Source organism: Hemitrygon akajei, chromosome 14, assembly GCF_048418815.1.
Source record: "Hemitrygon akajei chromosome 14, sHemAka1.3, whole genome shotgun sequence".
Lineage (NCBI taxonomy): Eukaryota > Metazoa > Chordata > Chondrichthyes > Myliobatiformes > Dasyatidae > Hemitrygon > Hemitrygon akajei.
The window spans coordinates 24,031,915-24,047,669 of NC_133137.1; positions in this window are offsets into that span (position 1 = coordinate 24,031,915).

Below are 15,755 nucleotides of genomic sequence, written 5' to 3' on the forward strand. Positions count from 1 at the left end.
AGTAAGTAAATAAATAATTTTGAGAGCATAGGTTGTAGAGTCCTTGAATGTGAGTCTATAGGTTTTGGAATAAATTCGGTGTTGAGGTGAGTGAAGTTACCCTCATCGGTTTAGTCAAAGTCAAAAGTAAATTTAGTATCAAACTACACCTTACACCAGATTCATTTTCTCACGTTTAGGAGCCTGATGGTTGAAAGCTACTGCACTAGGTACGTGAAGGTGAGGTGAAGCAATGATGGAAAGGAATCCTGACGAACAGATTTGACCAGAAACACGAGGGAGTCTGCAGATGCTGGGAATCCAAAGCCTGACATACAAAATGCTGGAGGAGCTCAGCAGGTCAGGCAGCATCTGTGGAAATGAATAAACAGTCCACGTTTCGGGCCGAGATGCTTCTTCAAGACTGGAAAGGAAGAGGGAAGATGCTAGAATAAAAAGGTGGGGGAGGGGAAGGAGGCTATCTGGAAGGTGATAGGTGAAGTCAGGTGGGTGGGAAAGGTAAAGGGTTGGAGAAGAAGGAATCTGATAGGAGAGGAGAGTGGACCATAGGGGGAAGGGAAGGAGGAGGGGACCTAGGGGAAGTAATAGGCAGGTGAGAAGAAGTAAAAGACCAGTGTAGGAAATAGAAGAAGAGGGGAAGGGGAAGGAAAAAATGTTTTACCAGAAAGAGAAGTCAATATTCATGCCATTAGGTTGGTGGCTACCCAGGTGGTATATAAGGTGTTGCTCCTCCACCCTGAGGGTGGCCTCATCATGGCACAAGAGGAAGCCAAGGACCAACATGGTCGAACGGGAATAGGAATCGGAGTTAAAGTGTTTGGCCACCGGAAAGTTCCGCATCCGGCAGATGGAGTGCTGGTACTCGACGGAGCGGTCCCCCAATTTACGACAGGTCTCGTCAGTACAGAGGAGCACCGGACACAACAGGTGACCCCAGCAGATTCGCAGGTGAGGTGTTGCCTTACCTGGAAGGACTGTCTGGGGCCCAGAATGCAGGTGAGGCAGGAGGTGAATGGGCAGGTGTAGCACTGGGCTGCTTGCGGGGTTAAGTGACCAGAGACGGGTGAGGTGTGAGAATAATGAAGCAGCAGATGAGATTTGCATTCACTGACGTCAGGTACTCAAGCGAGGACGATGGAGTACTTGCATCAGATGATCGAAGGCTCTTGATCATGTGATGTATGACATTGCCTACCACAGGTTGCTCTTCTCATTGGCTTCTGGCCTATTGTTTGAAGGACATCCTGGCTTCCTGTGGGATACACAGGATTCTTTCTATTTTGCAACTTTTCATCAACATCTCCAGAACTCCACTAGCCCATCTCATTCGTCAACAGTTCCCAGTCAATGATTCGCCTTGTGTCAGCACTTCCCCTGGACACACTGCACCTCCCTTCAAGAGGTTCAGCTGAGGTTAAGAGTCACAGACTAGCTTTAAAAAGTGAGGGCAGTTTTCAGAGAAGCTAGCTCTGAGCGAAATTGGCTGGCTGCAAGTCCAGTTTCTCTTAATCTTGACGCCTCACTAACACCACTGAAAATAGCAGCTGTGTGCTGAGAGCATCAAAATGACTCGCTAATGTGAAGTTGGATTGTTGCCTGCATTTGAAGAACTGGGTGCAGGTTAATCACACATCACAAACCCCATGGTTGTTCTTGCGGGCTATCAAATTTATCTCCCTGCGTTGTTAAACATTTCAAACATGGACCCTGGGGGACTATTGTCTAGCATCTAGCTTTATTATCCATCTTAACGGTTTAAATAAATGATGAATTGGCTGAGCAGCGAAGAACATGTGGAACTATTATGGATTCACATAGAAGCAGATGAGGTCATCCCACATGATCTTTCAAAATTGGGTCTGAAACCAATTGCTAGAGGGAATAATGGATCACCCCATCACCAAACAGCAGAAATCTGTCCTGCCAAAATTACCCCAAAAGTCAATATTGACAGCAGTTTGCAGAGGAGGAAATTTGTGAATAATGAGAGCCACAAGGTAGATTATTGGATTGATTTTCAGTTGAGGAAAAGATGGTTTTGATAAGAACATGGAGTTTAATTCAATTATATAATATATACAGTAGCATCAGCACGTGAAGGTATTTAATCACATTAGTGGCTATTAATGAATTTCGACTCACATCAACACTGAAATTCCTAATATGTCAGTTAAACCAATCTAAAAAGCAGTATTTTTGGCATCCTACATTAAATTTTGAATCATCCTTAGTACTTAGTGAAAAATCTATACAAAATAATAAGAATAATGTGTGTACTTTTGGTCACCTACCTACCGGAAAGATGTAAACAAGGTTGAAAGAGTACGGAGAAACTTTACAAGGACAGGAGGATTGAAAAGATTGGAACTTTATTCCCTAGAACATAGAAGGTTGAGAGGTGATTTGATAGAGGTATACAAAATTGTGAGGGGGTATAGATAGGGCAAATGCAAAGAGGCTTTTTCCACTGAGGTTGGGTGGGACTACAACCAGAGGTCATGGGTTAAGTGTAAAAGTTGAAATGTTTAAGGCGAACATGAGGGGAACCTTCACTCTGAGGGCGGTGAGAGTGTGGAACGAGCTGCCACCGCAAGTGGTGCATGTGATTTTGATTTCAACGTCTAAGAGAAGTTTCGATAGGTACATGGATGGGAGGGATAGGGAGGCCTATGGTCCCTGTGGGATAAGGCAGTTTAAATGGTTTAGCACAAACCAGATGGGCTGAAGGGTCTGTTTTTGTGCTGTACTTTTCTATGACCCTATGACAAGTAGGTTTTGCATTTAATTCTCCACAAGCCGGTATAAATAGCCCAGAGAAGGTAAGCACTAATCTCAATATGGCAGTCTAAAACTTAATTTTAATTAGTCTGGAAATAGATAAAAGGCCTGTATTTACTTGCACTTATGGTGGAACTAAGGTAGTTTTAGATCCAATCAAGTTGTATGAAATTCTAATAGAAGTGAAGAAGTGCACAGGATGTTCACGAGAATGATCCCAGGAATGAAAGGGTTAACAAAAGGGGCATGTTTGATGGCTCTGGGCCTGTACTCGCTGGAGTTTAGAAGGATGAGAGGGGATCCCAGTAAAATGTATCGACTAATGGAAGGTCTGTATAGAGTGGATGTGGAGAGGCAGTTTTCTGCAGTGGGAGAGCCTAAGACCAGTGGGCACAGTCTCAGAAATGAGGGATGTCCATTCAGAACAGAGATCAAGAAGAAGTTTTGCTAGCCAGAGGGAGGTGAATCTGTGGAATCTGTCTCCACTGATAGTTGCGCAGGTCAACTCATTGGGTATATTTAAGGTGGAAGTTTGATCTTGATTAATCAGGGTGTCAAAGGTTACGGGGAGAAGGCAGAAGAATGGGGTTGAGAGGGATAATAAATCAGCCATGATGGAATGGAAGAGCAGACTCAATGGGCCAAATGGCCTAATTCTACTCCTACAACTTATGGTCTCAAAGCAACAGGAAGCGAGTCTGTTAACCTTGTTGAGTGGTGCTAACTGAGGGATAAAAATTGGCCAGGACACTAGGATAGTTTCCTTTCCTTTATTAACCTTAAAGGAAGACCAAGCTAATCTGTCATCTATTCAATGCCCCGGGAAATAAACGATAGACTGCCCAGCAACATCCATGTGACATGCTGAGTTCCTCCAGCATTTTGTGTGTGTTGGCCCATCGACTGGAACCTGTCTGGCAACTTCCCTTTGGACGAACGTAAAACACCCGTCCATATGTCAACGGGAGTTGTGGCAGTGACATCACATGACATGTCCTTTGGGGGGGGGGTAAAATGGGTAACCTGGGTTTATTAGAGGCGGGTGCAGAGGAAATACAAAGTTCGAAGTTCAAAGTATATTTATTATTGAAGTATGTATACATTATACAATCTCCACAAAACAAAGAAATCCAAAAGAACCCTCACACATTATTCTAATACAGGGAAATGACCAACTCAATGAAGGAGATTGATTCTTTATGTATGGGATTATTCTAAAGTTTTATGAATTCATTTGTTTCACAGTGAATCACCAGAAATAGCCTCTATCCAAATTTTGTGTATACACATTCCCTTAAATGTGAGTAATTCCGTTTAAAGTGGCTGGAGATAACAACATTCAAGAAATCCATTGAGATGCAGGCTTTAGATGTTTCAGAAAGAGGAGGGAGGGAGGCCAAAGAGGTGGGGGTGTGGCACTGTTGATCAGAGATAGTGTCACAGCTGCAGAAAAGGAGGAAGTCATGGAGGGATTGTTTACGGAGTCTCTGTGGGTGGAAGTTAGGAATAGGAAGGGGTCAATAACTCCACTGGGTATTTTTATAGGCCACCCAATAGTAACAGGGACATCAAAGAGCAGACAGGGAGACAGATTCTGGAAAAGAGTAATAATAACAGGGTTGTTGTGGTGGGAGATTTCAATATTGATTGGCATCTCCCTAGAGTGAGGAGTTTAGAGGGTGTGGAGTTTGTTAGGTGTGTTCAGGAGAATTTCCTGATACAATATGTAGATAAGCTTACAAGAGGAGAGGCTGTACTTGATCTGGTATTGGGAAATGAACCTGGTCAGGTGTCAGGTCTCTCAGTGGGAGAGCATTTTGGAGATAGTGATCACAATTCTATCTCCTTTACCATAGCATTGGAGAGGGACAGGAACAGACAAGTTAGGGAAACATTTAATTGGAGTAAGGGGAAATATGAGGCTCTCAGGCAGGAACTTGGAAGTATAAATTGGAAACAGATGTTCTCATTATTTGCGTGGGGTTCTGCTAAGGTACATTCCAATGAGACAGGGAAAGGATGGTAGAGTACAGGAACCGTGGTGTACAAAGGCTGTTGTAAATCTAGTCAAGAGGAAAAGAAGAGCTTACAAAAGGTTCAAAAAACTAGGTAATGATAGTGATCTAAAAGATTATAAGGCTATCAGGAAGGAGATTAAGAATGAAATTAGGAGAGCCAGAAGGGGCCATGAGAAGGCCTGGGCAGACAGGATTAAGGAAAACCCCAAGATATTCTATAACTATGTGAAGAGCAAGAGGATAAGACATGAGAGAATAGGACCAATCAAGTGTGACAGTGGAAAAGTGTGTATGGAACTGAAGGAGATAGCAGAGGTACTTAATGAGTATTTTGCTTCGGTATTCACTATGGAAAAGGATCTTGGTGATTGTAGGGATGACTTGCAGTGGACTGAAATGCTTGAACATGTAGATATTAAGGAAGAGAATGTGCTGAAGCTTTTGTAAAGTATAAAGTTGAATAAGTCACCGGGACCAGATAGGATGTACCTCAGGCTGCTGTGGGAAGTGAGGGAGGGGATTACTGAGCCTCTGGCAATGATCTTTGCATCACCAATGAGAACAGGAGAGGTTCCAGAGGATTGGAGGGTTGCAGATATTGTTCCCTTATTCAAGAAAGAGAGTAGAGATAGCCCAGGAAATTAAAGACCAGTGAATCTTACTTCAGTGGTTGGTAAGTTGATGGAGAAGATCCTGAGAGTCAGGATTTATGAATATTTGGAAAGGCATAATATGATTAGGAATAGTCAGCATGGCTTTGTCAAAGGCAGGTCTTACCTTACGAGTCTGATTGAAATTTTTGAGGATGTGACTAAACACATTGATGAAGGAAGAGCAGTAGATGTAGTGTATATGGATTTCAGCAAGGCATTTGCTAAGGTACCCCATGCAAGGCTTATTGAGAAAGTAAGGAGGCATGAGATCCAAGGGGACATTGCTTTGTGGATCCAGAACTGGCTTGCCCACAGAAGGCAAAGTGTGGTTGTAGACGGGTCATATTCTGCATGGAGTTCGGTGACCAGTGGTGTGTCTTAGGGATCTGTTCTGGGACCCTTACTCTTCAGGATTTTTAAAAATGACCTGGATGAGGAAGTGCAGGGAATGGTTAGTAAATTTGCTGATGACACAAAGGTTGGGGGTGTTGTGGATAGTGTCAGAGGTTACTGCAGGACATTAATAGGATTCAAGACTGGGCTCAGAAGTAACAGATGGAGTTCAACCCAGATAAGTGTGAGGTGGTTCATTTTGGTAGGTCAAATGTGATGGCAGAATACAGATTTAATGGCAAGACTCTTAGCAGTATGGAGGATCAGAGGGATCTTGGGGTCTGAGTCCATAGAGCACTCAAAGCTGCTACACAGGTTGACTCTGTGGTTAAGAAGCATACGGTGCATTGGCCTTCATCATCCGTGGGATTGAGTTTAAGAGTCGAGAGGTAATATTGTAGCTATATAGGACCCTGGTCAGACCCCACTAGGAGTACTGTGCTCAGTACTGGTCACCTCACTACAGGAAGGATGTGAAAACTATAGAAAGGGTGCAGAGGAGATTTACAAGGATGTTGCCTGGATTGAGGGCAATGGCTTATGAGAATAGGTTGAGTGAACTTGGCCTTTTCTCCTTGGAGCGACGGAGGATGAGAGGTGACCTGATAGAGATGTTCAAGATAATGAGAGGCATTGATTGCGTGGATAGTCAGAGGCTTTTTCCCAGGGCTGAAATGGCTCACATGAGAGGGCATAGTTTTAAGGTGCTTGGAAGTAGGTACAGAGGAGATGTCAGGGGAAAGTTTTTTTACTCAGAGAGTGGTGACCGCGTGGAATGGGCTGCCGGCGGCGGTTGTAGAGGCGGAAACGATAGGGTCTTTTAAGAGACTCCTGGATGGCTACATGGAGCTTAGAAAAATAGAGGGCTATGGGTAAGCCTCGGTAATTTCAAAGATAAGGACATATTCAGCACAGCTTTGTGGGCCGAAGGGCCTGTATTGTGCTGTAGGTTTCCTATGTTTCTTTTTTTTTTTGTAAAATCCAATTGCCTATCCAGCATAAAATTTCTAGGTCAATCAGGCTCAGTTCAGGTTCCTTAGCTAACACTGCTTGCAAATTGCCACAACCCCCCCCCCCCCCACCCCCCGGTTCAATTCCCGCTGCTGCCTGTAAGGAGTTTGTACGTTCTCACCGTGACTGCGTGGGTTTCCTTCGGGTGCTCCGGTTTCCTCCCACAGTCCAAAGAGGGTAGGCTAATTGATCTTGTAAATTGTCCCATGATTAGGCTAGGATTAAATCAGGGGATTGCTGGGAGAGTGTGGCTCAAAAGGCCAGAAGGGCCTATTCCGCACTGTATCTCAATAAGTAAATAAATATTTGATGAGTGCAAAATTTTCAGATTCATTCTAGAAGAGGACAGATTTCATGGAGCCACTGGGCCAGAATTGTTGCTAGTAGTAAACTGCCTGCGCTTTCTGTTGTATGTCCTTGTTTTCTGTAGATCCACTGAGGTTAACTTGGCAATCTCTGTGCTGAGGCCTTACATGGAGGCTTAACCCTTACTGTAGGAGGGGAAGGAGGGAAGTGGTAGGGGTGAGAGTCTGAACAAGTTCCATCCCAGAAGCAGAACCAGCAGCCTGGGTTCAATTCCCGCCGCTATCTGTAAGGAGTTTGCACGTTCTCACTGCAACCACGTGAGTTTCCTCCGAGTGCTCTGGTTTCCTCCCACAGTTCAAAGACCTGCCAATTGATAGGTTAATGGGTCATTGTAAATTGTCCTGTGATTAGGCTAGGGTTAAATCAGGGGTTGTTGGGTGATGTGGCTCAAAGGGAAGGAAGGGCCTACTCTGCAATAAATTTAAAAAATAAGTCATTACATCTCAGCTTGATTGAATGTGTTTTGTGAGGTTAGCATGTCACCTCAAAACAGAAAAACTTCAGGTTTCCAAAGGCTTCTCACTAATATGTATGATGAATTATTAGATGGATTACATTAGAATTTTAATTTTCACATATTAAGAAGATGTAAACAGTATGAGTTGGAATTGCTTTTCATGACTGAGTTGCTTTTTGCTGATTTTTGCCGACTTTTACTGTCCAGTGAATGCCAATGAGCGTAAATTGAAATTGGTCAAATGGGTACCCGAAGGCAGGCAATTCCAAGTGTAACTTCACATTCATGTGCCCATTAGTAATTCCACTTCCACAAGACCAGTTCAGAGCAAATGTAAAGCCAACAAATAAGGATATCTGAACAATATAATATGGGTCGACACTGTCCTTAAGCAAGTGGGAACCTTGGCAAGTACAATGGCTGAAGATAACAAACAAAATTATAGCGGATCAAATACCCAGTGACAAGTTATGGAGAAATAACATTATTAGAGATGATCCTGAGGAGAAAATATGTACTATCTTTATCAGTGCTGTTCCCAGCACTGAAATTCTGTCTACCACTGTGAATTGTGGAGCGTCATCCATTAATACATGATTCTTTCCTCACAAGTTATTCCAATAAAGAAAAATGACCAACTCCATGAAGCAGATGGATTCTTTATGTCTGGGATTATGAGTTCATTTATTTTCCAGTGAATCGCCAGAAATGGCCTCTGTCTAAATTTTGTGTGTACACATTCCTTGAAAGGTGTGCAAACTGCCCCTTGCACACCACGCACTTCCGTTTCTGAAAAACTCCCGGGTGTGCATATGATACACCAGGAAGCGGCGGCCGAGTCCTTACGGGTTCTGCTCTGCAACGATTTACTCTGCTCTCCCGGCGCTGAGGCTGAGAGGCTCCTCTGGCTTTGTGTCTGCCAAATTCGTGGAAATTCACCTCGCTATATGATGAACTGAGACGGAGGCTTTGGGCCTACTCCAGGCTGCTCTGGAGTTTGGGTCTCTGGACTCAATTTGGATTGGAATTATGTTGCTTGCTTTTATCGTTTGCATGATTTGTTTTTTTCCCTCTTTCTCCATACATTGGGTGTTGGTCTTTTTTTTAATTGGGTTCTTTCAGTTTCTTGCTTTGTGGCTCAAATCTCAAGGTTGTATACACATACTTCAGTAGTAAATGTACTTTGAATGTATAATTTTAAGAACCAATATGACTTTTTAAACATTGTATCAGGCACTGCCATTAGCTGAGAATAACCTTATTTTCAGTAAGAAATGTAATGTTCTTGGCTTTGCTAGACCACACTACCCATTACAATCCATCGTCCACACATTCAAATCGAGGTGGTGGGGTCCAGACCACCAAGCGTATCGACACAACAGAACCTGATGTTTGGACGACGATTTAGGTGCCGGGCCAGATTGAAAAGGTCAGGGTGTCGGAGCCCGAGACGAGGGATGGGCTGGTTCAGCTCGCTGCTCTGTGATACACTGAGCTAAGAGTCCATGGACAAACTCTTTGAGGACTTCAGTTCAGAATGCTATTTGTTTGCACTTATTCTTTTTTTCCTCTGCACACTGGGTGTTTGACTGTCTTTTTAATGTTTTGTGGCTGCCTTTTTGGAGAAGAATCTCAAGATTGTATAATGTACTTTGATAATAAATGTTTTTGTATTCTTTGTATTCTCCCTGCACCCACCTCTGATAAACCCAGGTTACCCATTTTACCCCCCAAGGACATGTCATGTGATGTCACTGCCACAACTCTCATTGACACATTGACGGGTGTTTTATGTTTGTCCAAAGGGAAGTTGCCAGACAGGTTCCAGTCGATGGGCCATCACACACAAAATGCTGGAGGAACTCAGCATCTATGGAGATGAGTAAATAGCTGGCATTTCGGGCCGGGACCCCTCATCATCACCAGTCCTGAAGAAGGGTCTCAGCCTGAAATGTTGACTCTTTATCCCTCTCCATAGACGCTGCCTGACCTGCTGAGTCCCTCCAGCATTTTGTGGGTGTTGCTATGGATTTCCAGCATCGTCAGAATCTCGTGTTTCCATTCGATGGATTCCAGGTCTCGGAACCAGTCTGGGGTCAGTCCTCTTTAACCAATGTACGTTATCCCACCTCGTCAGGCACCTTTGAGCACTTTAACTCCTTCTGTGCTGCAGTGAGCCTCATGAACTACTGAAATACCAATGGCAAGTCCTTGATTAAACTGGACTGCTCACCCCACTCTAGGAAGGATGGTCAGGCTTTGGAGGGGGTGCAGAAGAGGTTTACCAGGATGCCGCCCGGTTTTGGGGGCACGTGGTATCATGAGAGGCTGGACAAACTTGGGTTGTTTTCTCTGGAGTGGCGGAGGCTGAGGGGGGATCTGAGAGGGGTTTATAGGATTATGAGATCAATGAATAGAATAGGCAGGGAGTGTCTTTTTCTCAGGATAGAAATGCCTAATACCAGAGGGCATGCATTGAAAGTTTCGGGTAGATGGAGCTCGTCAGCCTGGCAAGGCAGTCCATCTAAGAGAGGGAAAACTCTGATTTCAAACCTCCGCTGCCTTGCGGCCATACCCACTCATGGGAAAGGCTTCGGGAGTGAACCCTGAGGACAAATCCGGAGCTGGAGTCCCTAAGGCAGTCCGACGTTGCCTTCAACCTCGTTCTGGCAACTCCTGCGACAACACCGGTGCCAAGCTGTCTCGGCCCTTGCCCTTCCCTTGGACAACATCGGTGGCGTGGAGAGGGGAGACTTGCTGCTTGGGCAAGTGCCGGTCTTCCATACCACCCTGCCAGGCCTGCGCCCTGGAGAAGACTTTCCAGGCACAGATTCATGGTCTCGCGAGACTAACAGATGCCATACATTGAAGGTGAGAGGAGGGTAGGTTCAAAGGGGGATGTGAGGGGTAAGATTTTTACTCAGAGAGTGGTGGATACCTGGAATAGTGGTAGAGGCAAATAAGTTAGAGGCTTTTAAGAGATATTTGGATTGGCACATGGATATAAGGAAGAAGGAAGGATATGGACATTGAGTAGGTAGGAAGGATTAGTTTTTGGGGTTTTTTTTAATTTACTTTTTAGCCAGTTCAGTACAACATTGTGAGCCAAGGGGCACATTCCTGTGCTGGACTGTTCTGTGTTAGACGGGGACTGGGCTGCATTGTGGGCAGGCACAGACTAGCCCAGGTTCATGGGTTCAAACCCCACCAGACCAACTCGGGAATTGACTTCCAGTTAATTTACTAAACCCTGCAATAAGAGTGGTCACACCAACACTTCCTCGCCTCATTCAGTTTTCTAAGGAGGGTCTGTTGAAGAGGTGAGTAAGAGGAAGACTATTCCAAAGGAGAAAAGTGCTAGAGCATATGGAACAGGGAAAAATTAAGGATTTTGAGATTATGAGCTAGTGAGCACAGGGGTTCCCAATGTGGGGTCCATGGACCCCTTGCTTAATGGTATTGGTCCATGGTTTAAAAAAAGGGTTGGGCACCCCTGCTTTAGAACGTCCTACCAAAGCAGAACACAGAGAGAATGCTTCCTCCTGCACGATAAGTTTTTCAATATTCAAGGGATATGCTACTGACTAAGCAGTAATTCCTGTCCTGAATTCCCTGAGGATGATGGTTCCTTTCTTAAAAGAATTCACTGCAATTTCGTGTAACTGAAGATACTTCCTGGGCCATTCAAGGGAGTATTCAGGGTCTGTGAGTCACGGGTCACACAATACAGTCCTGACTAGGGAGGGATAACAGAGTTCCTTCTCTCTAAAGGAACTGGTGAGGCAGAAATGCTTTTTGAAAATGTTTCATTGACGAGGTGAGCGCTAGCAACGACTGAGCCCCAGTGCATAGAGGGTGGCTCGACTGAGCAACACCACAAGACAAATCACTCACAACACAAGGACTCCGCAATAAATGCTAAACAGGAGTCCACATTAAATAATCATAGGAAGTGGAAAACTTGTGCCTGTTACAATTAACTTGACAAGATTGCACAGAAAGCACAAGGGCTTAATGACTCTCATTAAGGCAACAATTAGTAAATCCAGATGCTCAAGAAACCTTCAAGTCCAATGCTCTACGTCAGGCTGCGGAGGCCCACAGGGCTCATGATGTTTCATTACTGCCACTGGGTATTTATTTTTATTTTATTATATTAATTGAATCAGATCCCCCAGTCGCCATCATTGGATTTATGCTCATAAACCTGATTCAATCTGGTCCCAAGTGTAATCGAGGCCTAGTTTGGTAATTCGATGCTGCATTAGCAGTTCTAACAAGTAAAGAGCCTTTACTCAGAGGCTGAGCAACAGCTGGCTGGTATTTCATCCCAACATCACAAGAGGTTTGGATAAGGGCAGCTTTCTCCTTTTACCAAGCTCTGAAATTATCTTTACAAATAACTCCAAAGTTAGTTTTTTTTAAAAGAAACTCAATTCCTTGATTTGGATTATTAATGTAACTTTTGGGCCTCTTATAAACCAATCTAATTAACAAACTCTTTGTTTCCTCTGAGACTTGTAGAAACATTATCCCTGTGAGCGATAGATTGCTCTGCCTATTCACGACAGAAGCTTTTAATCATTATGTCCCTTTGAGTGTTATTGATCCTCTTGCCTTTAATGTAATTGGTTGCAATCTGCTATTTCCTCACCAATGTAGCTGTTGTAATAAAGTGCACTGTGGTTAAACTACTGACTCCAAGGGAGAATTTGACCAAAATAAACAAAGTTACCATAATTTTGGGATTCCTTTTAGAGTGGATGAAACATGTGTGCCAATAGAGCTTAACAGTTTGTGTGGGGGGGAAGAGAGCGAGAAACGTTACTGAGGCCAAAGCTTGATCAACTATGACCTTATCCCGTGGCTGAATAGGTCCAAGGAGCCAATTAGCTTCATCCTGCTCCCATTCCTTATGTGCTTATAGTTTAACAAGGAACATTAGAATACTGCAATTATCAGATTAAAAAGGAAATGGCAGACTTGCATTTTATCATCATCATTATGGGCCCTACCCAATGACGTGGGCGATCATGGCCTTTCACCATGTTTGTTCCTGGCAAATTTTTCTTCAGAAGTGGTTTCTTCTGTACAGTGTCTTTACAAGACGGGTGATCCCAGCCATTACCAATACTCTTCAGAGATTGTCTGCCTGGACTGGTGATATGCAGCAGCTGCTCACATGACCATCCACCACCTTCTCCCATGGTTTCACGTGACCCTGATCAGGTGGCTAAGCAGATGCTACACCTTGCCCGAGGGTGACCTGCAGGCCAGCGGAGGGGAGGAGCGCCTTACATCTCCTTCGGTAGAGATTTATCTCCACTCCACCACCCGCATTCTATACAGAACCTTTACTGACTTTCCGCCTATTTCTGAAGTGTAGTCAGTGTGGAGAACAAAGCTGTGATTCAAATTGAAACTGGACCGGCACTTAAATAGTCCAAGCACCGGGCGGTGTCTTGCTCCGGGACCCGGATCCCGGCGTGCCGACACAGCCCGAAGCCGTTCTCGATCTCACCGAATCGGCTCGGCACCTCGAGTGATCCAACCTCGCACTTGGGTTAGGTGGACGGGAACCAAAACTCCTCTCCAAATCGTCACTCCAACAGTGACAGTGATACCAGCTCCGTCTGCGACCGTGTCCTGAACCGCTGCCGACGTACTGTAACTATTCTGGTATGAGTGTTGAGGTGGGCAGATTCACTCCTTGCTAATCTTTACATTCTGTATCTCGGCCTGCCGTTCCCTTGGCTGCTTCCTGAGATCATTGCCTAGTGATAAATGCGTCTCAGGTCATCAGTTCGCACATGGTAAGGCGAGCAGTGTTGCAGCAATTCCGTCGCCATTCTTGCTGCCTTACACAAAGTCTTAGCACAGGCTCTGGTGATTTAATTCACTGGAAGTCAAAACAATTCAATGTGAGATTCAGCAAGACAATGCCAAATACACTATAAAAACTTCAGTACCATTTCCCCCTCTACACTTAGAACACTATGACAGTGATGTAGTATCTGCACCCGGACTTTGGGACGGAAAGTCCCGCCGGCTCCATTCGTGCTGAGCTGAGCTTCGATCTAGCAACCCGGGCCTCGTAAAACAGACAAACGCTGAAGAAGTGGCAAGGTTGCCGCCCGATGTGTCAAACAAGGTGCGGGTAAGAACTCTGTTGACAATGTGAGTTGCTGGGAGTGCCATTGTCAAAGATCAGTTATCGTCCTTTACCGCCCGTTACATTGTTCGGACCAGAATTCGGAGCACAGTGACTGGTTACAATGCAGAACTGAGATTTAGGGAGAGTGACAAGATAACTGAAGTTTTGACTGCAATCACTAATTTTGTCACTCTCCCTAAATCTCAGTTCTGCATTTCAAATGATATGCCTAATGGGCAATAGTTAAATGACAACCAACCTTCTCTCTAATCTTAGTTATAGATGTACAGACCAACCATTGCTCTGAACAAGAAATTTAAATGTTTTCCCTGTAATTAGCATACTATGAATATTTAGAATGAAAATTGAAAAATCACATTCTTTTTATTTTATTTATTAACTGAAGGATCTAATGAAATACATATTACAAAGAAAATCTTTTACACTTGGAAAACTTTTTCTCATCTCTCTTTGTTCCAGCTGCGTGGAAACAAAAGTTATGTGTGCGGGAGCTTTGCAGTTAGAAGGAACGGTGAATTGACAACTCCAATCCTTTTAAAGAAAGCAAATTTCTTTCAAGTGGAACAAGTGCTACACCTGTCCTACACCTCCTCCCTCACCACCATTCAGGGCCCCAGACAGTCCTTCCAGGTGAGGCGACACTTCACCTGTGAGTCTGTTGGGGTCACCTACTGTATCTGATGCTCCCAGTGTGGCCTCTCGTATATCGGTGAGACCTGACATAGGTTGGGAGGCCACTTCACTGAGCACCAGAAAAAGTGGGATGTCCCTGTGGCCACCCATTTTAATACCACTTCCCACTCCGACATGTCAGTCCTTGGCCTCCTCTACTGTTGCGATGAGGCCACATTCAGGATGGCATGAACATCAAATTCTTGAACTTCCAATAATCCCCCCCCCCCCCAACCATTCCCCATTCCCATTTCCTTCTCTCACCTTATCTCCTTACCCTCTATCACCTCTCTCTGGTAATCCTCCCCCTTCCTTTCTTTCTTCCATGGCCTTCTGTCCTCTCCTATCAGATTCTCCCTTCTCCAGCCCTGTATCTCTTTCACCAATCAACTTCCCAGTTCTTTGCTTCACCCCTCCCCCTCCCAGCTTCACCTCTCACCTTGTGCTTCTTCCTCCCCCCCTCCATTTTCTTGCTCTGACTCCTCATCTCTTTTCCCAGGCCTGATGAAGGGTCTTGGTTTGAAAAGTCGACTGTGCTCTTTTCCATCGATGCTGCCTGGCCTGCTGAGTTCCTCCAGCATTTTGTTAGTTTTGTATGGATTTCCAGCATCTGCAAATTTTCTCCTGTTTCCTTCTTCCATTCTCAATTCAGCCCGAAACTACTTACTTACGAACAAGCAGATTGCAAAGCTCGAGCTATTTTCCTCCCAAGGACAGAATGCCGATACATTTCTTAATGCAGGAAATCTGAGAATTGTGCACAATATGAATGCTTATGTTTGAGAGTGGTGTCTTAGCAATGTTAACATTAGAGAAAGTAACACGATTTGTGCTTTTCTTTTGGTGAATGCAGAAAACTGACAGCTGTCAATCATTTGCTCATCATATATCCTTTTCTACTGAAGCCATTACAATTGAAAATCTGTCACAATGTGTACAATCAGCTAGCTCATTCTCTTCAGCTCTCAGCCCCTATTGAAATGGAAAGAAAATAACCCCAATGTTTGTTGCTGTGAATGTTGGAAATGGAATTAGAATTAGTTTGTTATTTTCACAGTGAAAAGCTTGTCTTGCATGCTTTTCTGGTAAATCAAATCATTACCTGGTACATTGAGGTAGAACTTGATTAAACAATAATAATGCGGGATAAAGTGTAACAACTATAGAGAAAGTGCAGTGCAGGGAAACATTAAGGTTAATCACAAAGTAGATTGTGAGGTCAAAATTCCATC